Genomic DNA, 6,000 nt, shown 5'->3' with positions numbered 1-6,000 from the left:
TTTGGAAATGCCTCAGTGGCACATTGCTGATGGCACGCAATAAAGATAGTTGACCTGTCCCCTGTGGAGCAAACCCAAGGCAACCTGCCTAATCTCATCCTGGGAAACACATCCAGTATCACTGCAACTGGACAAATCACAGGGGTATTTTTTCAGATGCCTTGCAAATGCATACACAAAAATTATTAAAACAAGGTTTGTTCAGTTCACAGTTTAGCCTTTTTGAAGTGTCTCCCATGCCCTTGAAGAACAAAAAATCCAACTGTAGTTAAATTCTGTTTTTAAGATTGTCTGCAAAATGACTCTTATCCCCTTGAGAGGAAATAACTCGATCCTCACAATGCTGGGTTTCAGAGGAATACTGGTACAGTCAAAACCTAAAATAAACACATAAAATTGGCAGAATAAGAAGTCCCTATATTTAAGACATTGTCTTTTCCCATTATTCAATATCTTCAGATATAATACAATTTTGCTAAATTTTAAATACTCAGGTTGAAGTTTTCCATGGCAGGTGTCTGCCTCAGGCTGAAATGCATGTAGTTCTTTACTTGTTTTGGAAGGCTTAAGCAAGCAGAGCGCATCTATGCCTCACAATAGGTTTCATAGGAAAATATTTTTGCCCTTATGAAAAATGTTTACAATTACAAAGGAAACTGTATTATCTTCATGTTCTGGAGCAGCGGCCTAAAATTTGGCATGAGCTATCCTGTGAAAATCTGCTTACATTGGGCTTGCATTTATAACCTGCTGGGGAAAAAAAAAAAAAAAAGAAAGAAAGGGGGGGAGGGAAAAAAAAAAAAAGGCTTCAATGTTGTTAGCCATTAGGGTTTGGCAGCTGTCTTCTCCAAAGCTTCATCTGCACTATGTCTGCTCCTTGCCTGGACTGAAGGGACTCAGTGGGACTTTGTGCAATTCCTCCTCTCTTTGACAAGTATTGTGGTTTGGAGAACAGAGCTTGTAGCAGGAGATTATCTCTCTTTTAGTGTCAAAGAACCCCTGCTGATGCCACAGCAATAAAAGAAAAACTGCCTAAGTGGAGCATTAGGAGCTGGATCTGAGTGGTACAAGGATGGGGACAACTACGGAGCACAGGAGAAGAGCGAGTAACTGAAATTATTAGCCAAAAGATGTTAAGACAGAGAAAAGTGGAGTTAAAATGTAAAAATAATAGAGGAGTGGGAACAGTCTGGATCTCAGAAAGGAATTATTTGACTGGGAAGGCCAGCAGGGAATCTATGACTGTAATATGGTTGTACTGGAAATAGCACCAGTGGAGGGATATATGTTTGGAAAATGATAGATAGGTATATACCTTTGCCTGCCCCCTAGAACTAGTCTTTTGCTCCTGCCAGGTACTAATTCCGTAGGCCAGATAAAATGTATGTCTTGCCTGCCTCTTGTGGCTGATTCACAGAAGAGTGACAGCTTTTCACTACTCAAATACTTTTCTAGAGGCATGGCAGAGGTCTGTGCTGCACCTGAAAACTCAAACCAGTTGAGAGTACGTGCATATGATGTAACTTCTGTTTATAATTTTTGCTTTTTAAAAGTTGGGAAGTTGCACTGACATTCCAAACGTAGTGTTCTTTAGGCTTTTATGCCTAACACATATTCACGTCATTGAAAATTCGTAACGGCAAGTTTTTCACTGAAACCCAATATGAATGGGTCATTCCTAGAATACCCTTAGAGTCTACATGCTTTGTGTTTCTGTCATCACATGTCTCTGAGAAGGGAAACTCTAAATCAGAATATCCAAGGAAGGAGACTATTTGAGACCTATTCAAGCTCATAGAGCTTAAAAGAGGGATATATGTGTAAGCTGAAAATGCAGCTGCCTGGAAAACGTTCAGCAATGAGAAATTTGCAAGGACTAAGAACAGGAACTCAGTAAAATTCTCTCTGGTCATTCAGCTATGCTGCCCAATTTACTAGAGCTCTGGAGATGGGAATTGACCCATTCCCACACACCTCATGGTGCTCTGTATTTACAAACTTTGGATGTGTTGGTAAGCATTGAGAAGTTTCCTTTGCCTTCATACAGTAGTGCTAACTGGGCTATTATGCAACCGTAATACTTTTCTTTTTTTTTAGTATTTACAATTTACCATTTCTTGCTTGCTATCATTCTAAATAGCACTGATACTTACTTCTACATAAAATTACAAATGAAGTTTTGTAATGAAATAGAAAAGAATATTTTGACTACAGTTCTGCTAAATATGCAGTGCTTTGTCATGGTAAATGCTCCCCACAGATATCATGTCTTATGACCACTGTTGCTTAGAATTAAGAAAAAACCAAACATCCAAGTGCTAAAGTCTATTGCATGATTGGTGGAACACACTGAAACTCCACTCTAGCTTGGAGAATTGAGTCATTGCCACCACTAAGAAAAATGAGATGATTTACTCATAAATCCCTAGCAATCTTCATTTCTTGGACATCATAGCTAATGAATAACCATTTGTTTACAAATAGGCTATATCATCTTCTGGTAGCTGGAAGTCTGTGAAACTAGATCATATTTACCTCTATCTGAAGCCTTTCAATAAAGCTTCTAACAGGTTTCCCTTTGATTATCTTATGTCTATAAAAAGTGAATCCACTTTAATCCCTTTGGGTATCGGATTAGGTACAACTTTTCTCAGACTGTGCGAAAATCTTGAAATATCACTGTGAGGATTTTTTTAAGATGGTTTAATTGTAAGCCAGTTTAAGGGTTGTAATGTAGCTGCATTTCCTTTAGCCTTTAATTGTACTTAACTGAACAGATTATTTATCTTTTGCAGTTAGGATGAATATTTTTTCCTAAAACTTAGAGCTATCAGACAACTGAAAAGTTTTCAAGATAATAAATGATGTTGAGTGTGTCCTGGTTATTAGAGATGTTAAACAATGAGAAGTAAACCCAAAATTTGATTACCAATGAGCACCCGAACATTAAAAGGAAACTGGTGTATTCAAATTATGGATTTCAAGAGAAAATTTAAAAAACTTCTCTCCTCTTTGAACTATTTTGTTTTGAAATCTCTATTTTTCGGTATAGAAAAAATATTTATTGATAAAAGATTCCTTCTGAAGAAGAATAAGGATTTCACTCATCGAACCCCCACCATCAGTTATAAAGGTTGTCCTTTTTTACTTTGTTCCTACATCACATTCCTTTCAGTTGTATCTTGAAGACAAAGGCTCTTTAGTCAAGTATTAGCGAGATAGCAAGGAGCTGTATTTTAACTAGTACAGATAACTTGATTGCTTTGCCAAAAATTAAAGTTTTCATTTTGAAAAAGAAATTACTCCACAACTCTTAAAATATACACCAGTACTAAATCAGAACCCTTTCATGGATTCACTTGAAGACCTGAGCTGTGAAATTTCAGCTCAAGAAATTAAGAAATCTTTGTACTATGACAAGTAATACATACTAAACTTGTTACTCACAACTGGCCAAACGAGATCTTCCAATATAACAGTATCTTTTCATCTTTTTAGTGAAATCACTGCCTGTGATTTTAACTTTCCAGGTTTTCTGAATTTCCACTTGAAGGCATGTATGGCCAATATGGTCCTACATCCTTTCGATTTATCTCTCTTCTGTCTGCTACTCATGAATCATAAACTTGTTCTTCAGCCAGTCTGCTGCATCCATTTCATTTAACTTTGTCTTGGCTCTCTGAGTCAGGCTGCTATTCTTTTAATACTTGTCCATAATCAGCTACACCAATTAGCGAGTTTCTGTCCAGATTAATTTCTTTTTTCCAACATTTTAGAATTGTTTCAGCAATCAAGATTTTATTCTGGTTTTTTTTTTTTTCTCCTGGAGACTGCTTTCAATTCTCCTTTGTGTTTCAAGGGAATTTTCCAATTTCCATTGCTAAACATTCTTTTTTTTCTTGAGAATATTACTTTTTCTTGATGCCATAGCGTTTCTTGCTTGTAAATGCTTTTCTAGTTCATCCTGAAACATGGCAAATGGGACTGAGCTAAGAAGCAGGGATGTTTTTGTTTGCCATCTACCCTCTATTCCTTTTCATATATGGGGGTGTAGGTGTGTCTGTATAATACAGAAATATATGCTTTATATATGTTTGTGCTTTATATACTGATATATACTCATATGTTTAAATACACAAATACGCAGGGTCATCTGAGTGGATTTTTTTAATGAAACATAGAGATTAGCTTTAATATTTTCTTGTCCTCTTTGTTTTTGTGTACACTGCAGATATACTTGAAACATATCAAGCATTACCTAAACAGAGAATAAGAAAGTTCTTGACTTGGCATTCCTGACGTTAGCTTAAGGAGGAATGGCCAAAAGGCAATATTATCTGCTTGTGCCTATTTAACCCTCCCATGCCTCTGAATCACATCCCAGAACACAGCTTTCTTTAGTAGGAGGCAAATCTTAACTAAGAGCTTGAATGTTCTAATTAAATAGATTGTTATGTTGTTATGACAGGTAAAAAAATAAATCAGCTATTAGATGTCACAGGACTGTAGAATCACCAGATTGTTTAGAACTTTAGTCTGACTGATAGCACCGCACTGGAAGATGCAGCTGTAGAAATCAAAATGCATATCTAAATAACACTGAGTCATTAGCCATGTTGTTTGAAAAAGTAATGTCTACTTATTTGCATTTGCTTTGCTGTACCTTGTTTTGGACTTTTAAAAATCCTTATAAGATTCTTAGAGTATTAGACCTTTATACGGGTAAAGAGAACACCAACAGTTCCAGGATTTACAGTAAGAAATGTTTTTAACACTGTAGATAAAATTAGTTATTTTTAGCATAAATTAATGACAGCGTGGTGGGAATTAAGAGGAAATGTCTAGTACAGACTAGTTATTGCATACTTATTCAATACTTTTGCCTACTTATTTTCCTTTGAAGAGCATTTGGCACTGGGCACTGTCAGGGTATTGGAGCAGGAGGCTTGTTGGTCTTAGCTAGGATGTCAATTCCTAATTTTCTTCTGATTTGCTTTAGAAAAGACAGAAGTGCTTAATATAGTAAACACACAAATAATTATTCCAGAACAGTTATTGTAGGTTTAGCAAAATAGTTAACTTGACATGCTTATAAAATCTGTATAAATATAGCCAAATATGTAAACTGTAATGTTTCTCATTAGACAGTAATAGAAATGCAAATTGATTTCACAGAAGGCACACAAAATACTTTTTTTCTGCAGAATTGTTTTGTTATTGTGAGACATCGGTGTGATAATGCCACAAGAAACAGCAGGCATCTTGCTGTTACTTAGTTCTAAGAAGATAGGGGTTTTCCCAGTACCAGACCTGCTCAGGTTAATATACAGCTCTATTATTTCTAATAATAGCTGTTTAGCTCTTTGACTATCTTCCAGACAAAGCTCTTGCATTAAACCAGAAAGCATTCACTAGATCTACTTCACATAGGCTCTGTCTTCATGGACATACCCTCTAGCTCTCAAACTTGAATTCCATTTTTAAGTATACTAAAATCTGCTTTGGTGGAATACCATTTATCTTATGTTCAGCTGTGAACTGACTTTCATGAGAACACAAGGTAATTTAAGAGCTGTTACTGCTCAGGGCTTGAATCCTGACTACTTTTACATGTACAGAGAATGATGTGAGAACTCAGGTTTCACATGCTGGCACAGTGTTCCCAGAGGGCCAGAGCTTAAACTTTGGAAACCAAATTTCAATCGAGGTAGGTACAGATAGATCAAAGGAAAGTACCTTTTGGAGGCTGAGAATAGATTAAGTGGCTGATGAAGATGTAAAAAATAATCTCTCAGATTGCTGTTGGACTCTGACTTCCAACTATTTTCTGCAGCTGAGAGTTCTCCTGATGCTTATATGAAATGAGACGAATAGCTGAACAGATAAGCTCACAGACTATGAGTGAATGTGATTTATTGAATGAAGGATAACATTGTGTCTTAAGAGGCAAGTGCAAGAGTTAAACTGGGCAGTGAACAGCTTAGCAGTCCAGTTCTTTTC

This window comes from Grus americana, chromosome 2, assembly GCF_028858705.1.
Source record: "Grus americana isolate bGruAme1 chromosome 2, bGruAme1.mat, whole genome shotgun sequence".
Taxonomy (NCBI): Eukaryota; Metazoa; Chordata; class Aves; order Gruiformes; family Gruidae; genus Grus; species Grus americana.
Note: the sequence above shows the minus strand (reverse complement) of the source record.